This window comes from Mus caroli, unplaced genomic scaffold (assembly GCF_978045245.1).
Source record: "Mus caroli unplaced genomic scaffold, Mus_caroli_1 scaffold_15, whole genome shotgun sequence".
In the NCBI taxonomy this organism is placed as follows: Eukaryota; Metazoa; Chordata; class Mammalia; order Rodentia; family Muridae; genus Mus; species Mus caroli.
This window is the reverse complement of record NW_028227270.1, coordinates 70,308,442-70,332,418: the sequence shown is the minus strand read 5'-3', so window position 1 is coordinate 70,332,418 and position 23,977 is coordinate 70,308,442.

Genomic DNA, 23,977 nt, shown 5'->3' with positions numbered 1-23,977 from the left:
AGTTATTGAGATCTTTAATAGGACTGCTATTAAGACCTTTCCTATGTCAAAACTGCAATTAGAACTCTGCAAGTCTTCAAAATTTCAGAAGAGTTCATTATTTCTGAGATGATAGAAAATAGGCTTTTACAACTGAGAGCATATTCCAAGGGGTTATAAAACAATTAACCAGAGGTCATAAAAATAGAACTAAGAATTTACTATAAGTGCGAGGAGAGAAGATAAAAAAAAAATTGACTGGGTTTACCAGTAGAAAACTTCCATAATAACTTAGTCACAAAAAGTATGTTTTTACAAGGGAGCTAAAAACATCCAGTGGAAGAAAGACAGCATTTTCAACAAATGGTGCTGGCACAACTGGTTGTTAACATGTAGAAGAATACGAATCGATCCATTCCTATCTCCTTGTACTAAGGTCAAGTCTAAGTGGATCAAGGAACTTCACATAAAACCAGAGACACTGAAACTTATAGAGGAGAAAGTGGGGAAAAGCCTTGAAGATATGGGCACAGGGGAAAAATTCTTGAATAGAACAGCAATGGCTTGTGCTGTAAGATCGAGAATTGACAAGTGGGACCTCATGAAACTGCAAAGCTTCTGCAAAGCAAAAGACACCATCAATAAGACAAAAAAACCACCAACAGATTGTGAAAGGATCTTTAGCTATCCTAAATCAGATAAGGGACTAATATCCAATATATATAAAGAACTCAAGAAGGTGGACTCCAGAAAGTCAAATAACCCCATTAAAAAATGGGGCTCAGAACTGAACAAAGAATTCTCACCTGAGGAATACCGAATGGCAGAGAAACACCTGAAAAAATGTTCAACATCCTTAATCATCAGGGAAATGCAAATCAAAACAACCCTGAGATTCCACCTCACACCAGTCAGAATGGCTAAGATCAAAAATTCAGGTGACAGCAGATGCTGGCGAGGATGTGGAGAAAGAGGAACACTCCTCCATTGTTGGTGGGATTGCAAGCTTGTACAACCACTCTGGAAATCAGTCTGGCGGTTCCTCAGAAAATTGGACATAGTACTACCGGAGGATCCAGCAATACCTCTCCTGGGCATATATCCAGAAGATGTCCCAACCGGTAAGAAGGACACATGCTCCACTATGTTTATAGCAGCCCTATTTATAATAGCCAGAAGCTGGAAAGAACCCAGATGTCCCTCAACAGAGGAATGGATACAGAAATTATGGTACATTTACACAATGGAGTACTACTCAGCTATTAAAAAGAATGAATTTATGAAATTCCTAGCCAAATGGATGGACCTGGAGGGCATCATCTTGAGTGAAGTAACACAATCACAAAGGAACTCACACAATATGTATTCACTGATAAGTGGATATTAGCCCAAAACTTAGGATACCCAAGATATAAGATACAATTTGCTAAACGCATGAAACTCAAGAAGAATGAAGACCAAAGTGTGAACACTTTGCCCCTTCTTAGAATTGGGAACAAAACACCCAGGGAAGGAGTTACAGAGACAAAGTTTGGAGCTGTGATGAAAGGATGGACCATCTAGAGACCTCCGTATCCAGGGATCCATCCCATAATCAGCTTCTAAACGTTGACACCATTGCATACACTAGCAAGATTTTGCTAAAAGGACCCAAATATAGCTGTCTCTTGTGAGACGATGCCGGGGCCTAGCAAACACAGGAGTGGATGCTCACAGTCAGCTATTGGATGTATCACAGGGCTCCCAATGGAGAAGCTAGAGAAAGTACCCAAGGAGCTAAAGGGATCTGCAACCCTATAGTTGGAACAACATGATGAACTAACCAGTACCCCGGAGCTCTTGTCTCTAGCTGCATATGTATCGAAAGATGGCCTAGTCGGCCATCACTGGAAAGAGAGGCCCATTGGACTTGCAAACTTTATATGCCCCAATATAGGGGAATGCCAGGGCCAAAAGAATGGGAATGGGTGAGTAGGGAAGTGGGGGGCGCTATGAGGGACTTTTGGGATAGCATTGGAAATGTAATTGAGGAAAATATGTAATAAACAATGTTAAAAATTAAAAAAAAAAACTTAAAAAAATTATGTTTTTTTACTTTCAATGAGCCAGTTGAGCTAGTGACAGATAATGAATGTTTAGCCAGATAATTACTCCTAATTGATATGTATGTAAACATTCTCTGTTGTAAACTTCTTAATCAATTTATGATTTAAATTTATGTGTAAACTTGTGGTGATCTTTTTACCATGTGATCATATATTCTGAAAGATACATAAGTACTAAGGACAAAGACAGTACAGAGAATTCTTTTTTGAAATGATATGGTTTTTCAGAGGACTTGTAGACATAGAACTTGCAAATAAAGATTAAAATCACTTTTTACCCCCTGGGACTCCAGAAGCAGGCTGAGAGTTAGATCTGAGAGGTTGCTACAGAGAAGGCACAAAGGCTACTTTACTTAATGCCCTGCCTTTATGCTACAGGTGTGAATTGCCTAAGCCAGCGGTATTTTAACGCTCAAAATGAGCAAGAATGGTTCTACAACTTCCTAGAAGGTATCAACAAGAATTCAGTATAGTCAGGGAACAAGAACATCTGGAGACTCTCAGTCTTTAAAGATACACCTGCATCAGATTCTTTGTCCAGCTGTGCTGGCTCCAGGCAGATTGACCCACACCAAAGGACAGAGAAAGGAATGGGCTGTGACTGCCTTACAAGTCCCAATGGGAAAGGTAATTCCCAGTGAGTAAGGAAATTTTACCAGATGGTGAATCAAATTCAAACAGATAAATGTCAAGGACAGGAGTGATAGTGTCTGTGTAGAAATAAAATGACTCAAGAGGGCTTGTTGTCCTAAAAAGAAATGAAACAATGTGTTAATGGGTTTCCATCACAGAGATGTAATACAAATAGTCTTTAGGGTCCAGAGGAAGGAAAGAAAACAGCTGTTCTGAAGCAGTTTTTCTATGTTATCAAAGCTAGATTACTACTAATCTGAAATAGGTTTGGGCACATCATGAGAGCATCTAGTAACTATGGTTACAAAATCAGCAAAATAATTAACATGATACAATGAAGTATCTATAGAGAAAAAAAAGGAAAGAAGTGAGTAATAAATATGAGCTGGAGGATGAAACAAAATATCAAAAGGAAAAATGCAATCCTAACCCCATCAGTGAACAGCCATCACCATGTGCCTTAGAGGACCAGGCTGGTAAACTGTAAAAACACCATGGTTTTGGAAAGAAGTTTGTTTGTTCTTTCATTTTCTTTTGTTTTTAATGCAGCACATGTTGGCTAATAATGCCACAATTCTCCAGCTTAGCTTCCTTAGTTTTGGGAATGTTGGCATTGCTACCATGCCAAGATAAAAATGGTAATAAATGTAATCTCTACTGCAGGCGTCTGAGGTTGGAAACACAGAGGACTGGAAAAAGGAGGAGGTTGTGTGAGAGGAGAGCAAAGAAGGAGGGAGGGAGGGAGGGAGGGAGGGAGGGAGGGAGGGAGGGAGGGAGGGAGGTAAGGAGGATTAATTGTTCATCCCACTGGAACTGCCAGTAGAATATTCATTCATAAACGAAGTGAATCTCTATGTTGAAAATCCCAACAAGCTCATAAAACAAAACTAAATATATGATACATAAATAAAATAACTAGAACTATTAAACTCTTGCAGGTTACAGAAAATTATATTACTATTAAAATTATGTTCCCAGAATGCTCCAGATGTACACACTCTTGACTTGTCAAAGAGTCTCTTGGACTACAACAGTTACTATCCAAAAATCTATTCAGTGGAACATCATTTGCAGGTCACTGCCCTGGGAGAACACGCAGGCTTGGCCAGCGTTCACCTCTCAGTCTCCTCCTGTCCTGTGTCTAAAATCACACATTAGTCGTTTGAAGCCTGCAGAAGGAATGCACAAGTGTTATGCAGAAGTTTCCAGTTGTCTCTGCTCTCCATCCTGAGGCAGGTTGGGGTCTTGTGTTCCTGAAAGAGAGGAACACAGATGACATGCACTGTAATATCAAACACCCAGCATTTAGTGAGTGAGCAAAGAAAACTGATACACACTTAAAAAACAAGGCAAATGGATGGAAAATATCATCCTGGGTGAGGTAACTCAATCACAAAAGAACACCCATGGTATGCTGCCACACACCTCCAATAGGATCTATATGACAAGTTCCACAGACTGAGGTGGTTGACCTCAAAAGGGGGAAACCTCCTGGAACCAGTTGTGGAACTATTCACTGGAGAAAAAATATTGAACCCTAGTTCTCATGGCATCTGTTTTGTTTTCTCTTATTCCTTTACTTATTTACATGTTTCTGATAGCCTAGGCAAATATCTTAAATAAGAGTAATGGGTAATAAACCATCCCTTCAGATGGGGTCACTAACATGACCTCATCTCTGAGAAAACCAATGCTTTACTATTAAAGTCATTTACAAAACTATTATGAGAGATAAAAACTTTCCGAACAATAAAATTTCATATGGCTACTCATGTGTCATCAGAGGTGGATTTTGGTATATGGTAAAGAAAGCCTTAATTAAAAAGAATTAAAATATTTCAGATTTACGCGTTGAAGACTTATAAAAAATCGGGGATTAGATGATAAATAATAATTGACCATATAGGGCTGGAGGTTTAGCTCAGTGGTTAAGAGCACTGACCTTATTGATTTCTTAATGTGCTCTTGGAAATATGCCACTAGCCTGGGATGACTGCCCCCACTGAATACATCCTTTTGGAATTGTGATAGTTTGATGATTAATATTAATAATGTTAATGATGTTACTTGTTCTGTTTGTGATTGTTTCATTGGATACAGTTTCTAAGAGATATTCTTGTGCTATACTCTACCAAATGATTTTTGTTGGTATTTGTGATTGTTTCACTGGATACAGCTTCTAAGAGATATAATGTTTGGTTCTTAATGTATAAAATCCCCTGCTAAAGAGCTGCAAAATATGCTCAGATTCAAACTGCCTCTGTTTGTTTCTGTTTCTCACCACCTAATCCTTACACACTTGGCCTTGAGAACCCACATCCCAGGGACCCCCATACACAGCTGGGGTGGTCTATGGCAGTATGCACTCACTGATAAGTGGATATTAGCCCAGAATTCAGAATACCCAAGATACAATCCACAGATCACATGAAGCTCAAGAACAAGGAGGACCAAAGCTCAAGAACAAGGAGGAGCTTCTTAGAAAGGGATCAAAATACCAGTGGGAGGAGATACAGAGACAAAGCATAGAAAAGAAACTGAAGGAAAGGCCATGCAGAGACTGTCCCACCTGGGGATCCCTCCCATATACAGTCACCAAACTCAGACACTATTATGGATTCCAACAAGTGCTTGCTGACAGAAGCCTGATATAGCTGTCTCCTGAGAGGCTCTGCCAGTGCCTGACAAAGAAATGAATGTTCACAGTCATCCACTGGACTGAGTACAGAGTCCCCAGTGGAGGAGCTAGAGAAAGGACCAAAAGAACTGAAGGGGTTTGCAGGCCCATAGGGGAAACAACAATATGAACCAACCAGTACCCCAGAACTCCCAGGGACTAAACCACCAACCAAAGGGTACCTATGTCTCCAGCTACATATGTAGAGAGGATGGCCTTGTGGGACATCAGTGAGAGGAGAGGCCCTTGATCCTGTGACAGCTTGATGCCCCAGTGTACAGGAATGCCAGGACAGAGAAACAGGAGTGGGTGGGTTAGTGAGCTGGGGGAGGGGTAGGATAGAGGGGTTTTCAGAGGGGAGATGAAGAAAGGGGATAAAATTTGAAATGTAAATAAAGACAATATCTAGTAAAAAAATTAAAATATAAACAAAACAAGTGGACGTAGCAGAATGAACTCACACCTCTCCTGTCACTTTACCCTCTTCCTCTGCCTCCCTCAGACTGGGCACATGAAGGACAGTGGTGGCCTTCTCTTGAAAGCACATTTTACCATGAATTAAGTCTGTTATATAATGCCATATATATTGTTGGGCCCCATTTTGGTTCTGGTATGGGCCTTGAGGACCAATCCCGAGCCTGACTCCAGTTTTGAGACCTGTCTCAGTCACTTCTGTATAGGGATGACTAAGCAAGACCTCTTTGGTGTTGCCTCTGCCCTACCATTGCTGATGTAGAGCTATGCCATTGGCCCTTCAGTCACTCTATACCCTCCATCACCCTTCCCCTGCCTCCTACATCATCTTACCCCACCAAAAATCCCGCTATGTTCTGAAATTATATAAGTGAGAGGCTGATGTCATAAAATTGAGTTCCTGCTTCAACAAGACTCCAGGCTGTGTATGTTTCTTTTGGGTCATCAACACTCACCATCTTCTCAGCCCCGTAGAGACCCGGCAGGACCCCTCTCCTCTTGCCTGGACCTGCCAGCAAGGAGCCAGATAGATATAGATAGATAGAGAGATAGAGAGAGATAGAGATAGAGATAGAGATAGAGATAGAGATAGAGATAGAGATAGAGATAGAGATAGAGATAGAGATAGAGATAGAGATAGATAGAGAGAGATACAGATACAAATACAGATAGATATAGATATATAACAAAACTATGCACAAGGGTCTAAATATACCCATAGGTGAAAAGTTCATTGGAGGAAAGGAGAACCAGAAAGCAGCTGAGGGGTGCTGAGGCTGTCCATCACCATTTTTTGCATCCTTTTTGGACACAAGCTGATGAACCTGGGGTCTAACACTGCACTGCCATTCAATCTTGGCCATCAGTGGACTGAAACTCCTAATTTATGTCCTGTTCTGATGGCCCTGAGCAGGCCCATCTATTTCCATTTAGGTTCTATTCAGGGGCCTTGTTTGTAGCACCTTCCTGAAACTAGCCTCCTATCTAACACAAGAACAGTGTGTCGTAGCTAAGGAAAGCCTGAGTACTCAGGCTAGTTAATGTCCTCCAAATACAATCTGTCCACCACAAGAACAGAGGATCCACCTGGGGAAAAGGAGGAGGTAGATCTGGGATTATCCCTGCATCATCACACTTCAGCAATGTAGATGGCTCATCACAGAGAATGGAGCCTTGTGGCAGGTAGATGTGCTCAACCATTGGACATGAGGTCCTCTCAGGGTTCAGGGCCAAGCTAATATCCCTGCCAGAGAAGCTTATAGTGGTAATTCTCAACCTGAGGGTCATAACCACTTTGGAGGTTGTAGATCAGATATCCTGCATATCAGATATTTACATGATGATTCATAACAGTACAATATTTACAGGTTAGAGGTAGCCATGAAATAATTTTATGGTTGAAGTGTCACCACATCGTGAGGAACTGTATTAAAATGTTGCAGAGTCAGGAAATTTGGAAACCACTGGCTTACAGGAAGGAGATGAGGCAGGAAGGCCCAAAGGACAAGCAACTATGTAATGCTGTAGTGTTTTGATCAGTGACTGCTGCTTACACTGAGTGAATTGTACATACATTCCCAACAGTACTTGAACATGAAGTCTACAAGAAACAGCTTCAAACTTCAAACGGGTCCATGTCTGCCCTGTGCCCAGGGACTGGCAACAAGTCTCAGTGTTCATTGTGGTGTTCTTAGCTATGGTCTGTGGTACTCTTAGACACACTGCAAGGAAGGCACCTTGTGAAATCTGCTAAAAGGTATTGTCTTCTCTTTTGTCTGTCATTTATGTTTTTAGGGTAAGTGCTCCATGAACATAAATTGAATATGCCCAGGAGTGGGGTGCATGCTTAGGAGTTTAGTGAACTCCTATACTGAGCATGCTCAGGGCACTAGTGTCTTCCTGCGTGGAGCATGTGCAGGGATAGACCCACACTTCTACCTACATGCACAGGCTCGTGGGGTGAAGTGCCCATGCTTTACTTGCTGGAGCAGGATGTGGCTTCCCAAGTAGGATGCCAATGCTCTCCTCATACCCTTCGGGTAATAAACCTTTCTCCTCTCTTTCTCTCATCTCTGCTTAGTTCTTTTTCACTCACTGCCAGGAGGACTCTTGGTGTTTGTCTTGCATTTAGACAATCAGTGTAGCCCACACAGCAGGCATCTACCATGCTGCTCTCTACCTTTCTTCTGCATCAATGACTTGACCTGCTGGGCCTACACAGTTGTGCCTACTTCAGGACAGTGAAAGCCCTTCAGGGATAGAGAGTTAGTGGTTGACTTACTCCTCATATGCACACTAGCAGTGTCCTAGGTAGGGAACAGGAATATGGATGGCCCTTCCTCAAATTGTCCCATCCAGGGGACAGGTGCCAAGGTACGTTCACCTCTCAAGGCTCAGCTGAACCACTTTCCCATCCTGTTCAGAAATTTTGTTACAGCATCTGCTGGAAAAGAGAAGACATGACCGTTCAGCCTAATAAATGTGCAAATGGACCCAAATATAGCTGTCTCTTGTGAGACGATGCCGGGGCCTAGCAAACACAGGAGTGGATGTTCACAGTCAGCTATTGGATGTATCACAGGGCTCCCAATGGAGAAGCTAGAGAAAGTACCCAAGGAGCTAAAGGGATCTGCAACCCTATTGTTGGAACAACATGATGTACTAACCAGAACCCCGGAGCTCTTGTCTCTAGCTGCATATGTATCGAAAGATGGCCTAGTCGGCCATCAATGGAAAGAGAGGCCCATTGGACTTGCAAACTTTATATGCCCCAATATAGGGGAATGCCAGGGCCAAAAGAATGGGAATGGGTGGGTAGGGAAGTGGGGGGCGCTATGGGGGACTTTTGGGATAGTATTGGAAATGTAATTGAGGAAAATATGTAATAAAAATATTAAAAAAAAAAAAAAAGAAAATAGGAATAGTACTACAGATGGATCCAGCAATACCTCTCGTCTGCATATATCCAGAAGATGTCCCAACCGGTAAGAAGGACACATGCTCCACTATATTCATAGCAGACTTATTTATAACAGCCAGAAGCTGGAAAGAACCCAGATGCCCCTCAACAGAGGAATGGATACAGAAAATGTGGTACCTTTACACAATGGAGTACTATTCAGCTATTAAAACAATGAATTTATGAAATTCCTAGCCAAATGGATGGACCTAGAGGGCATCATCCTGAGTGATGTAACACAATCACAAAGGAACTCACACAATATGTACTCACTGATAAGTGGATATTAGCCCAAAAATTTAGGATACCCAAGATATAAGATACAATTTGTTAAACGCATGAAACTCAAGAAGAAAGAACACCAAAGTGTGGACACTGTGCACCTTCTTAGAATTGGGAACAAAACACCCATGGAAGGAGTTACAGAGACAAAGTTTGGAGCTGTGATGAAAGGATGGACCATCTAGAGACTGCCATATCCAGGGATCCACCAAATAATCAGCTTCCAAACGCTGACACCATTGCATACACTAGCAAGATTTTGCTGAAAGGACCCAGATATAGCTGTCTCTTGTGAGACTATGCCGGGGCCTAGCAAACACAGAAGTGGATGCTCACAGTCAGCTATTGGATGGATCACAGGGCTCCCAATGGAGGAGCTAGAGAAAGTACCCAAGGAGCTAAAGGGATCTGCAACCCTATAGGTGGAACAACATTATGAACTAACCAGTACCCCGGAGCTCTTGACTCTAGCTGCATATGTATCAAAAGATGGCCTAGTCGGCCATCACTGGAAAGAGAGGCCCATTGGACATGCAAACTTTATATGCCCCAGTACAGGGGAACGCCAGGGCCAAAAGAATGGAAATGGGTGGGTAGGGAAGTGGGGGGGGGAGGGTATGGGGGACTTTTGGGACCTGTCATGGAGTGCCACAGGCTGGCTCAGTTGGCTCCTCAGCCCTCTGGAGAAATCAGGGTGCTGGTACTCAGGTGGGAAAGGAGTTGATGAATGACAAACAGACATGAACACCGGAGAGTGTTGGAACTGAACGTAATTTTTCCAAGCGAGCATCAGAATTATATTACAGAAGAAAACAAGGAAGTTAGGTGATACATTGAGGTCATCTGACGCATAATGATTCTTTACACAAAACAGAGTAATGCATGCATAAAGACTGAAAGGAACCAGTCAGTGGCTACAATTGAGATAAAAAGCAGCCCTTTCTAAAGTCAGCTATTCTAGGAGCCTGGTGAGGATTTCATACCCTAGTCACAATTCTAGTCTATTGTATAAGCCACCAACAGGGGGCTTCTGCTCTTGCTAAACTTTTCATAAATAATGCAATACTCTAGTTCCTCCTAAACCACAACCCTCCTACTTCCTAGACCATTGTAAATTCCTGCATGTGAGAGTGACTCCACTGTTATTCTAAGTTTACATTGTAGAACTTGCCCTGAGATTTCTACTCTTACCCAGTAAACTGCAATGCCTGATTTGTTTCACTATCTCTTTCAACACTGAAGGCATTTTGTCTGAATAAGTCAAATCATTCCTTGGGGGCACCTATAATAAAACAATACTGAAAGAAAGCACTCTAAGCCTATCATCGACTATGGCCAGGACATATCTGGACCACATCCCTGTTATGGAATGACAAAGACTCTCCACGAGACCAGTTTCTGTGAAACTTTGTATCTCACGACTAAGGACAAGCTTTTGGACTTGTCATGTACACTCCACTGGAGTGAGTGTGGCAATGGAGGCAGACCAGGATTCAGAGGATCATGATGCCAACCAGTGTTACTTGCCTGTGCACCTGGAAAGTCCTCAACTTATCTGAATGAGCAGCTGCCCCAGGATTCCCCTTGACACCTCTCCTGCCACTTGAGTGGACTGTATGTCATGCATGATGTTCAAGGTGAGGGCACCCAGGTGTTCCCCAGAGAAATGATGTCACAGAAATAATCATTTCTGATAGGTTGTTTCAAACATACCCTACTCTTTCACCAGTATTCCTAAAGTTTTTCCTGAATTTTCTTTTAATTTTTTATCCTGTTTTGCCTTACTTGCATTCTTCTTGTGTCACCAGGTCTAAATCTCACTGCCATCTTTGGCTAGTGTCACTCTGTTTGAGCCCCTTCCTGCCCAGAAGGATGTAGTAAAATCTCAAAGATGGAGGAGAAGAAAAAGGAGTATGAAGAGAAGGATAATGAGAAAGAGATGAAGAACAGGAGGATAAAGAACAAAACTACACTTCAAGGGACAAATCTGTCCAGAAATCATTATCACCAGGGTCACTGCACACACACAGCCCCCACCCCCACACAAAACAAACAAACACACCATAAATTTAAAGATCCAAAAGTTGCAATGATAGTAACCAGGAAGGAGCAATATAGAATTTATTCCTGTTCTTGGATGGAACTGGAGCACCCTTCAGGCTGGCATAACTTTCTGCATGACACTTAGGTCTGGACAAAGAGTGGAGTTAATGTGTATACATTATCAAAAGCAGCAGGAGTTGTCACTTTGTCCCAAGGATTTTGTGATAACTGTTTATATGCCTGGGGTCACACATGAAGTCCAACTCTGCTTTCAATAGGTATACCCCTCAATTTTAGAAACCCAGCAAGATGCATATATAGAATTCCTTCCCAGGCAAAGTGACTACGGACTCTAAGGAAAGGCTATCTAACAGACCTGGTTCTTAGCCTGATGCTCTGAGTATGGGAACCCCAGACCATCACAGTCTCAGAGTGACTTCTGTCCGAGCAGAGATTATGCATCCAATGTGTCTTGTGTTGGAAAGAGGGGAATTACTAGGAGTCCTGTGTTTTCCTGTCTTTCCCTTTAATTGAGGGTTGTGTGGAGTATGATCTCTTTGTGACTGTGCAGGAACCTGAGTTAGACCAGGAGAGATGGAGCTGGAAGCAGACCTACCTGGATGTTGCTGTATACCAGAGTATTGCAACATGTAAGAGCAGAGCCTCCTGCTGCCATGGTAAGCAGAACTCTGGTGCCCCTGGGATTGTCAGCTCTAGATGCTGGTTTGTAATCCACAGCCACATTAATGCACCATGAACTCAGGAGTGAGATGAATCTCCTACAGGAGACTTGAAATTTAAGAGACCTGGGGTGAGTCCTGTTCTGGTTTTGGTTACTTTTGATAAATGTGACAAAGTTAGGAAGACCAGGTTCTTGTCCAGGACTGGTCTTTGGGCTCCTGGCCAATCCAGAACAGAGAGCTGGAGTTCCCCCAGAGCTATGATAAATTTCAGGTCCAAAGGACAAACAGGACTCCCTGCGGATAAGTATGACCAGAGGCAAAGTGCTGCCTTCATGAGTACATTTTAAGCCTCTTCTTCATATTTCACTTCATGAAGACAGATATCTACATCATTGACAATGAACTCACAGAGGCCATACCTTTGTTCATAAGAGCACACGTGTATTTACGAAAGAGGCGGGTCACGGAAATGTTACTAAATATTTAGGTGTAATAATCCACAGTTTATTAATTTATTAATTTATTAATAATACTTCCTGGCTCCATAGGAACTCTGATAAATTTGGGAAGTCCATGAAGAGGGAGGGATGACAACATTGCCCACTGACATCTTCTCCCCATGAATGTATGCTCTTCCTGTTCTCATTGGCAGACCTTGGTCCCTCTGAGACTGGAGAGCAAACTCTCTCCTTAGGCAGTCCTAGGCTCAGTTCACAGTGGAGGAGGATCTAGCAGGGACACCTGTGAAACCCAGAACAGCACAGCTTACACGTGGTCTCCACTGCAGCCCATGAGGGTTTGGTTTAGAGTAGGGCTCCATGCAGCCCAGGAGGACACAGATTACAGCAGGCATCCACTGCAGTGCAGAAGAGCATGGGTTACAGCCTGTGTCCAATGCAGCCTCCCAGCTGGACTTCCCACCCTTCTGCTCATGACAATGAATAACAGGAAGATTGAGACCTCTTTTTCTCCCAGGAAATGTAAGGAAATATTGGGCTTGCATGGAACTGAAGATGTAGCCTTGACAGCTCCTAGGAGCTGAGAATAATCAGCATTTGGATAAGTGCATCCTGCTGCAACAGCTGTTTGTGCCATCAAATCTCCCGGAACAGCTAAGAGCTCTCTGCAGGCTCCCCTCCCTGCCATGCTCCCGAGGAAAGTACCCACCACTTGTTGTCAAAGACTCCCTTTGTTAGATACTAGTCAACAACCTAGTACAAGTATGCTTTTTCCCAAGTCACATGTATGATAGAATGATTCAGCCAGGGCAGCTCTCACTCCCAAACTCCCCTTTCACTATGTCTGGTCTCTCTGCATATTAGGGGAAAGGAGAGGCTAGCTTCATTCCTCCCTCCGTAGTGAAAAGAAAGATATGTAATTCTTAAATGGACCTCCATGAAAGCTGACTCCCTAAACTGATCTCACATGTCCAGGAAGCCTGATATTTGGGGATTACAGAAGAAATGCAACTGGCCCTATCCCAGACAACTGGTTGTTATAAAACGAGACAACAGACCCAATCTGTATAGAACAGCTTATTTAGGGAAAACAGCTAACTACCCCATCCTGCCCCTCCAAAACCCCTTTTCCACTTCTAGATCATTACCTGCAAAACTGCTGTTTTCCTGCACATTAAATAATCTGGCCCTGATAAGCCCTGCCTAACTGTACTTGCATTCACCATATTATACATACATGCCCCATAACATGCTATATATCAGGCCCTGTTACACACATCACTGGGGGCAGCCAGCAGCCTAGTGATTCAACAAACTCTGACAGACACCAGCATGTCAGCACCACATATCCACTTTTAGATTGCAGGCCTCCATGGCACAGACTCTTCCAGTGTAATGAAACAGTATCCCTGGGAGGGCATCCTGGAAAGCCTGTTCCACAGCAGCACATGTGGCATTTACTGTGGATGAACAGGAATCATAGCAGGGCCACCTGGGCACCCCTGCAATCCAGAAAGAAACTGGCTATTGAGTACTGTTACACAGCTCTCCAGCACATAAACTTCTAGGTACCATGCTCTCTGTCCTCCCCATTCTGCAGGCACTGCTAGAGAGATACCAGGTCTTGTTAAATAACCTCCCCCTACTTTGATGACACTCCATAGGCACTGTTATGTATCAGGCCTGTGGCAACACAAACGCAGACTATACTCACTGTTATTTCCTGAATAACTTCACAGAACTATTGCAGGAATGTCTTGACCCACCAGCTCCTGAATAATAACATGATGACTTACCTTTATTTATTGTTACTAAGGCCTTACCTTGCTACCCCACAACAAGCATGTATAACTTCATTAACCCCTTTGTTCTAATTCACATTTGCCACGTGTCTCATAACCTCATACTCAGTACATCTGATTTCCTGCATGTCTGGCTGCTGAATCTCTCCCATCTCTCCACTCTTCTGACAGTTCTTTTCTTGGAACAGAAGACCCATCTTCCATATTCTGTACAGATATAGGCCTGTGGGTCTTTTTTAAAGCTAATCAGAGATGCCTTCGAAGGTGAGGAAGGAGAGAGATAACCTACCACAGTGCACAAAAATGCTACCCCATTAGAGACCTAGTTGGGTGTCAGACTCCATCACTACCAACACCCCTACTAAAAAACACCCCCAGCCCGACACTCCCTACATACTGTCCAGCATCATGGGTCTCAGTGTAAGGTCAGGCTGCACAAACTTCTGGAGCCATACATACACAACTAAGTACCGGGCCCCACTGAACTACCCCCTTTCTTAAACCACACATATTGTGTTTGTTGATAGCCCTTCATCATTGTCATCTAAACTAAAGTGGTGTAGGTGATACCCTCCTTTTAAAATTTATACATATCAGGCTTTGCAGGACTACACCCCCAGGCTGACATTTCACATACAATGCTAGATGTCAGAGTCTTCTAGACACATATTCACCTCTTCTGCCACCCCACAAAGACCACTAGGCATCATGCGCCACTGGACACACAAGGGCCATTGCCACAAACACACATCTAGGTGTCAGGGCATGTAGTCTTCCTACTCCACAATACTGTTAGAGGCAGACCTTGCAAGATATTCCCCTGTGCTTATGCCAATGCCACAGGTGTCTGGCAGGCCTTGCTGGGCACCCCTTCCCTGGAGGCTGTGTACTCAAATATACTACTTGGTATCAGGTCCTGTTGCATGTTTATCCCTAACCAACATTCTCTCTTAGGTATCAGCCTCTGCTAATAATCCTCCAACAAGTCCCAGGTACACATTAGACGATATCAGGCCAACAGTGCATGTGTGCATGCATGCACACACAGACACACACACTCCACAAAGACTGCTAGGAATTATGTCCTCCTGGACACCTTTCCCTGATCTCTGCCACCACATACACACTGTTATGCACTGAGCTCTACTGCACAAATTTTGTCCATCCTCCATACTTTGTGACCTTGATTTACTGGATACTACCCCACACAATGTGCTAGGAATACGGTGCTCTTGAATATGGTCCCTGCAACACTGACCCAAAAAAATATTTATTCTTTACGCCATGCTAGCTGGACTCAGCACAGTTGCTCTTCATTTTAAACTTACAGGTGTCAGTCCTCCTGAACAAATCCCTCAAGTGACAACCCACATACAATGCTAGCTATCACACCCTACTGGATACTCTTCAATTCCCACTGTCATCCAAATTTACAGCTCTAAGTCTCAGCCTTCTTCTCCCCCATTGCCAACTCATATATACTAACTGCCAGCAGGCAATAATAAATATACCTTCTTCTCAGTGCCTCATGGCACCTTCTCCAAAATTGACCATATAAAAACCCTCACAAAACAAGTCTCAAGAGATACAAGAAGATTGAAATCATCCAATGCATCCTATCAGATCACCTCAGACTAAGTCTAGGCTTCATTAACAATAAAAACACAGAAAACCCACATAGCCATGGAAAGTGAACAACTCTCTACTCAATGATAACTTGGTAGGGAAGAAATAAAGAAAGAAATGAAAGACTTCCTAGAGTACAATGAAAATGACGACACAGTAAGTCAAAAGCAGGTAAACTACCTAGTCAGTCCCATATCCCCTAAAGAAATAGAACAAGTCATTAAAAACCTCCTAACTAAAAAAATTAAAATGTGCAGATGCTTCAGCAGAGAATTTTACTGTACCTTACTAGCAGAGCTACATACCAACACTCCTCCAACTCTTCCATAAAATAGACACAGAAGGAACGCTACTTAATTTATTCTATGAAACCACATTTACTATGATGGCCAAACCACACAAAGATCCCACAAAGAAGGAGAACAGTTTTGCTTATGAATATTGATTCAAACATACTCGAATAATTCTAGAAAACTGAGTTCAAGAACACATGAGAACCATCATTCACCACAAACAAACAGGCTTCATTCTAGAGATGCAAGGTTGGTTCAATATTCAAAAATCCATTAATGTAATCCATTATATAAACAAACACAAAAGGAAAAAAATCACATGATCATCTAATTCAATGCAGAAAAAGCATTTGACAAAATACAATACCTCTTCATATTAAAAGTACTAGAAAGATCAGGAATGCATGATCCATACCTAAATATAATAAAATCAATATACAGCAAACCAACAGCCAACATCAAATTAAATGGAGAGATACTTGAAGAAATTCCACTAAAATCAGGAATGAGACATGGCTGACCCCTCTCCTTGTATCTATTCAATATAGTTCTTGAAGTTGTAGCTAGAGTAAATAGAAAACAAATAGATATCAAAGGGATAAAAAATGGCAAGGAAAATGTCAAGGTGTCATTATTTGCAGATGACAAGATAGAATACATAAGCAACCCAAAAAATTCTACCAATGAACTTCTACAGCTGAGAAACATCTTCAGCAAAATGGCTGCATATAAAATTAACTTGAATCAGTAACTTAACATTTATACCAATGATAAAAGAACTGAGAAAGAAATTAGGGAAACAACATACTTTATAATAGTCACAAATACTATAAAATATCTTGGAGTAACACTAATCAAACAGGGGAAATGTCTATATGACAAGAACTTGAAGTCTCTCAAAAAAGACATCAAAGAAAACCTCAAAAAACGGATTGATATTCCATGCTAATGGATTGGTAAGATTAACAGTCAAAATGGCCATTCTACCAAAAACAATCCACAGATTCAATGCAATAGCCATCAATATTCCAACACAGTTCTTCACAGACATGGAAAGAGCAATTCTCAATTTGATATGGAAATACAAAAACAAAAACAAAAAACAAGTATAACCTAAACAATTCTTTTTATATATTTTTTTATTACATCTTTTCCTCAAATTACATTTCCAATGCTATCCCAAAAGTCCCCCATACCCTCCCGACCCCACTTCCCTACCCACCCATTCCCATATTTTTTGGCCCTGGCATTTCCCTGTACTGGGGCATATAAAGTTTGCATGTCCAATGGGCCTCTCTTTCCAGTGATGGCCGACTAGGCCATCTTTTGATACATATGGAGCTAGAGTCAAGAGCTCCGGGGTACTGGTTAGTTCATAATGTTCCACCCATAGGGTTGCGGATCCCTTCAGCTCCTTGGGTACTTTCTCCAGCTCCGCCATTGGGGGCCCTGTGATCCATCCACTAGCTGACTGTGAGCATTCACTTCTGTGTTTGCCAGGCACTGGCATAGTGTCACAAGAGACAGCTATATCAGGGTCCTTTCAGCAAAGTCTTGCTAGTGTATGCAATGGTGTCATCGAACTTAAACAATTCTTAACAATAAAAGAACGTCTAGGGGAGTCCTGACATCTTAAACATTACATGGGTTCTAAATGAGTGTGTCCCACCTTACTTTAAAATTATCATTGTATTTGGGACAGCAGCATGGGAGAGTGGATATTATAAAAATTATAAACTTATAGGTAGCAGGCCTTGCTGACACCTCCCTCACAGATATACCATATACACTAGAAGCTATCAACTCCAGTTGCATATGCCTAGGTGCATACAACCTTCCATAACTCAGGACCTACTGGGCCCTACCCCACATAAACTGGTAGAGTGCAGGTGCTGCTGGCAAGTACTTAGATCCCTATATATACTGTCATAAAACAGATGCTGATGGAACCAAAGCCTCACTATTGTGTAATAGGTTTTTATCCGACCCTGCTGGACACATTCCCTCCCTGTCCCCATCACTCATAAAGATGCTGCTATGTTTTGGTCTATGCTGGCAAATCCAATGTGCCTCACCCCACATACAATACTAGTTCTTATACCCTGTGAGACCCCCCTACCTCACATACATTGCTAGGAATCAATCAGACCCTGCTGTTCCTAACCTACTGTGTTCACTGCTAAGATTTGGTCTTGTTAGGAATTCAACTACCAAACTCAAGGCAGTCTGAAGAATCAGGACCCCCTCCTCCTGCCACCACTGTGCTGTGTATAGTGTCAGGTCCTACTGGACCTACCCAATACACAAAGTGTGAAGGGACAGGACCTAGGGAGGCATGCTCCCCCTTTCCCAGTCATTTCCATCTGCACACATTGCACATTTTCAAGCCATGTTGGACACTGCCCTGCTCTTTTCCCATAGAAACTCCTAGGTATCCAGCCTTTCCCCAGCTGCTCAGCTTGTCCCATGTACGCTAGTATATCAGAGCCTATTGGATTCCCTTGATCCCTGTAGCTAACTCACATCCTCTGCCAGCTCTCAGAGCACACTGGGCATCCTGATGCACACTTCCACCCTCTGATACATTACTGTTGTGTTTCAGGAGTTGTTATGCATCTTCTGACAAGCCTTCCCTCCTTCTTTCATAGGTCTGTTTCTAGCAGTATAGGGGGGCAGCAGCAGCATGATATCATAAGCTAGCAGCATGTGTGTGTGTGTGTGTGTGTGTGTGTGTGTGTGTGTGTGTTTGTTGGCAGGTTTGCCCTGCTGGTCCTCATATCTACTGAACCATGTTGGAAGAGGGTGTATTTCAGACATGACTTTTGGGCAGTGGCAAGGTGCAGTATGTTGACGTACGTTCTTGTGCCTTCAATACTGATGCTGTGATTTCTGTTCAGTAAGGTGAAGCAAACTTGCTGTCAGACACATTGAACACATGGAAGATGGTAGAGCCTGCTGAAATGTTTTAGACAATCTCCTAGAGAGTTAAAGTTGCAAGGAAGGAATGCAGAGTTGGGTGTACTCCTGACCTTCCTATAAAGGTGAACAGTTCTGTGACCAGGTGGTGGGACCCACAGTTGCTGGACTTGTCACAAACTGATCAGTCCTTCATAATTACTCAGCATGCTCAGATTGTAGAGGAGGCCTTTGCCACCTCTCTTTGGCCAGGCCCACATGGGGAATGGTTTTTTCTGGCCCAGAATGTGTTTACAAGAGGGATAGAGGATGCTGTTGATACTGCTTAGGGCTACTCAGGACTGCATCAGTGATGTATTTTAACCTTTTCAACAGTCTGTTTCCTGTGTCTCTCAAGAGATGAAGGAGAAAAGGCCCATCTCTGTGGATGTTGAACCATGGGAGCAGGGAGCATCCTGAGTAGTACTGAGAGGTTCAGGAAGGAGCCAGGCTCAAGCTTCAAGGGGACATATGCCTGACCACCCACCAGCCAACAATGCAACTCTGGATAGAAGTGCCTGTGCCCTTCCTCCAGTTGCTGGAATTTAGCTACTTGATCTATGCTCCATCAGCTTGCAGGAGCTCCAGCCGTGATGTCCTGGTCATACTGGTCAAGAACGGTTCCCTCATCCCAACCCCTGACTTGGGTTTGCAACATGTCCTAGAACCTGGACCTCCAGCACCAGGTGAGCCACCCAAGGGAAATAGGCCCCTTTGGCTCCATTTGCACATTTATTAGGCTGAACGGTCATGTCTTCTCTTTTCCAGCAGATGCTGGAACAAAATTCCTGAACAGGATGCGAAAGTGGTTCAGCTGAGCCTTGAGAGGTGAACGTACCTTGGCACCTGTCCCCTGGACGGGACAACTTGAGTAAGGGCCATCCATATTCCTGTTCCCTACCCCGGACACTGCTAGTGTGCATATGAGGAGTAAGTCCACCACTAACTCTCTATCCCTGAAGGGCTTTCACTGTCTTGAAGTAGGCACAACTGTGTAGGCCCAGCAGGTCATGTCATTGATGCAGAAGAAAGGTAGAGAGCAGCATGGCAGATGCCCGCTGTGTGGGCTACTCTGATTGTCCAAATGCAAGAAAAACACCAAGGGTCCTCCTGGCAGTGAGTGAAAAAGAAACTAAGCAGAGATGAGAGAAAAGAGATGAGAAAGGTTTATTGCCTGAAGGGTATGAGGAGAGCATTGGCATCCTACATGGGAAGCCACATCCTGCTCCAGCAAGTAAAGCATGGGCACTTCACCCCATGAGCCTGTGCATGTAGGTAGAAGTGTGGGTCTATCCCTGCACATGCTCCGTACAGGAAGACACTAGTGCCCTGAGCATGCTCAGTATAGGAGTTCACTAAACTCCTAAGCATGCACCACACTCCTGGGCATATTCAATTTATGTTCATGGAGCATATACCCTAAAAACATAAATGACAGACAAAAGAGAAGACCTTACCTTTTAGCAGATTCCAGATGGTAACTTCCTTACAGGGTGGCTAAGAATACCACTGACCATGGCTAAGAACACCACAATGGACACTGAGACTGTTGTCAGCCCCTGGGCACAGGGCACACATGGGCCTGTTTGAAGTTTGAAGCTGTTTCTTATAGACTTCATGTTCAAGTAATGTTGGGAATCTATGTACAATTCACTCAGTGTAAGCAGCAGTCACTGATCAAAACACTACAGCATTACATAGTTCCTTGTCCTTTGGGCCTTCCTGCCTCATCTCCTTTCTATAAGCCAGTGATTTCCAAATTTCTTGACTCTTCACCATTTTAATATAGTTCCTCATGATGTGCTGAAACTTCAACAATAAAATTACTTCATTGCTACCTCCAACATGTAAATATTGTACTGTTATGAATCATCATGTAAATATCTGATATGCAGGATATCTGATCTACAACCTCCAAAGTGGTTATGACCCTCAGGTTGAGAATTACCACTATAAGCTTCTCTGGCAGGGATATCAGCTTGGCCCTGAAACCTGAGAGGGCCTCATGTCCAATGGTTGAGCACATCTCCTGGCACAAGGCTCTGTTCTCTGTGATGAGCCATCTACTCTGCTGAAATGTGATGGTGCAGGGATAATCCCAGGTCTACCACCTCCTTTTCCCCAGATGCATCCTCCATAATTGTGGTGGACAGATTGTGTTTAGAGGACATAAACCAGCCTGTGTATTCAGGCTTTCCTTAGCTAAGACACACTGTTCTTGTGTTAGATAGAAGGCTAGTTCCAGGATGGCGCTACAAACAATGCCCCTGATTAGAACCTAAACAGAAATAGTTGGGCCTGCTCAGGGTCCTCAGAACAGGACATAAATTAGGAGTTTCATTCAACTGATGGCCAAGATTGAATGGCAGTGCAGTGTTAGACCCCAGGTTCATCAGCTTGTGTCCAAACAGGATGCAAAAAATGCTGATGAACAGCCTCAGTACCCCTCAGGTGCTTTCTGGTTCCCCTTTCCTCCAATGAACTTTTCACCTATGGGTATATTTAGACCCTGTGCATAGTTTTGTTATCTATCTATTTATATCTGTCTCTGTCTCTATCTCTCTATCTCTGTCTCTGTCTCTATCTATATATATCTATCTGGCTCCTTGCTGGCAGGTCCAGGCAAGAGGAGAGGGGCCCTGCAGGGACTCTAATTGGCTGAGGAGGATGGTGAGTGTTGATGACCCAAAACAAACACACACAGCCTGGAGTCTTGTTGAAGCAGGAACATCAGCCTCTCACTTATATAAGTTCAGAACATAGGGGGATTTTTGGTGGGGTAAGATGAGTAGTAGGCAGGGGAAGCGTGATGGAGGGTATGGAGTGACTGACAGGGCCAATGGCATAGCTCTATATCAGCAATGGTAGGGCAGAGGCAACACCAAAGAGGTCTTGCTGAGTCATCCCTATACGGAAGTGACTGAGACAGGCCTCTAAACTCCAGCCAGGCTTGAGGTTAGTCCTCAAGGCCCAAACCAGGCCCAAAATGGGGCCCAACAATATATATGACATTATATAACAGACTTAATTCATGGTAAAATGTGCTTTCAAGAGAAGGACACCTCTGTCCTTCATGTGCCCACTCTGAGGGAGGCACAGGAATAGGGTACAGTGACAGGAGAGGTGTGAGTTCATTCTGCTAGGTCCACTTGTTTTGTTCCTTTTTTATTTTTTTATTAGATATTGTCATTATTTACATTTCAAATTTTATCCCCTTTTTTTATTTCCTCTCCAAAAACCCCTCTATCCTAACCCCTGGCTCACTAACTCACCCACTCTTGTTTCTCTGTCCTGGCATTCCTGTACACTGGGGCATCAAGCTGTCACAGGATCAAGGGCCTCTCCTCTCATTGATGTCCCACAAGGCCATCCTCTACTACATATGTAGCTGGAGCCATGGGTACCCTTTGGTTGGTGTTTTAGTCCCTGGGAGTCCTGGGGTACTGGTTGGTTCATATTGTTGTTTCTCCTATGGGCCTGCAAACCCCTTCAGCTCTTTTGGTCCTTTCTCTAGCTCCTCCACTGGGGACCCTGTACTTAGTCCAATGGATGGCTGTGAGCATTCACTTCTTCGTCAGGGACTGGCAGAGCCTCTTAGGAGACAGCTATATCAGGCTTCTGTCAGCAAGCACTTGTTGGAATCCACGATAGTGTCTGGGTTTGGTGACTGTATATGGGATGGATCCCCAGGTGGGACAGTCTCTGCATGACCTTTCCTTCAGGTTCTTTTCTATGCTTTGTCTCAGTATCTCCTCCCACTGGTATTTTGATCCCTTTCTAAGAAGCTCCTCCTTGTTCTTGAGCTTTGGTCCTCCTTGTTCTTGAGCTTCATGTGATCTGTGGATTGTATCTTGGGTATTCTGAATTCTGGGCTAATATCCACTTATCAGTGAGTGCATACTGTCATGGATCACCCCAGCTGTGTATGGGGGTCCCTGGGATGTGGGTTCTCAAGGCCACGTGGGTAAGGATTAGGTGGTGAGAAACAGAAACAAACACAGAGGCAGTTTGAATCTGAGCATATTTTGCAGCTCTTTAGCAGGGGATTTTATACATTAAAAACCAAACATTTCATCTCTTAGAAACTGTATCCAGTGAAACAATCACAAACAGAACAAGTAACATCAGTATTAATATTAATCATCAAACTATAACAATTCCAAAAGGATATATTCAGTGGGGGCAGTTGACCCAGACTAGTGGCATATTTCCAAGAGCAGGTTAAGAAATCTTTAAGGTCAGTGCTCTTAACCCCTGAGCTAACCCTTCAGCCCTATATGGTCAATTATTATTTAGCATCTAACCCCTGATTTTTTTATAAGTCTTCAATGTGTAAATCTGAAATATTTTAATTATTTTTAATTAAGGCTTTCTTTACCATAGATTGGGTTACCTCACTCAGGATGATGCCCTCCAGGTCCATCCATTTGCCTAGGAATTTCATAAATTCATTCTTTTTAATAGCTGAGTAGTACTCCACTGTGTAAATGTACCACATTTTGTGTATCCATTCCTCTGTTGAGGGGCATCTGGGTTCTTTCCAGCTTCTGGCTATTACAAATAAGGCTCCTATGAACATAGTGGAGCATGTGTCCTTCTTACCAGTTTGATCATCTTCTGGATATATGCCCAGAAGAGGTATTGCAGGATCCTCCGGTAGTACTATGTCCAATTTTCTGAGGAACCGCCAGACTGATTTCCAGAGTTGTTGTACAAGCTTGCAATCCCACCAACAATGGAGGAGTGTTTTTCTTTCTCCACATCCTCGTCAGCATCTGCTGTCACCTGAATTTTTGATCTTAGCCATTCTGACTGGTGTGAGGTGGAATCTCAGGGTTGTTTTGAGTTGCATTTCCCTGATGATTAAGGATGTTGAACATTTTTTCAGGTGCTTCTCTGCCATTTGGTATTCCTCAGGTGAGAATTCTTTGTTCAGCTCTGAGCCCCATTTTTTAATGGGGTTATTTGATTTTCTGGAGTCCACCTTCTTGAGTTCTTTATATATGAA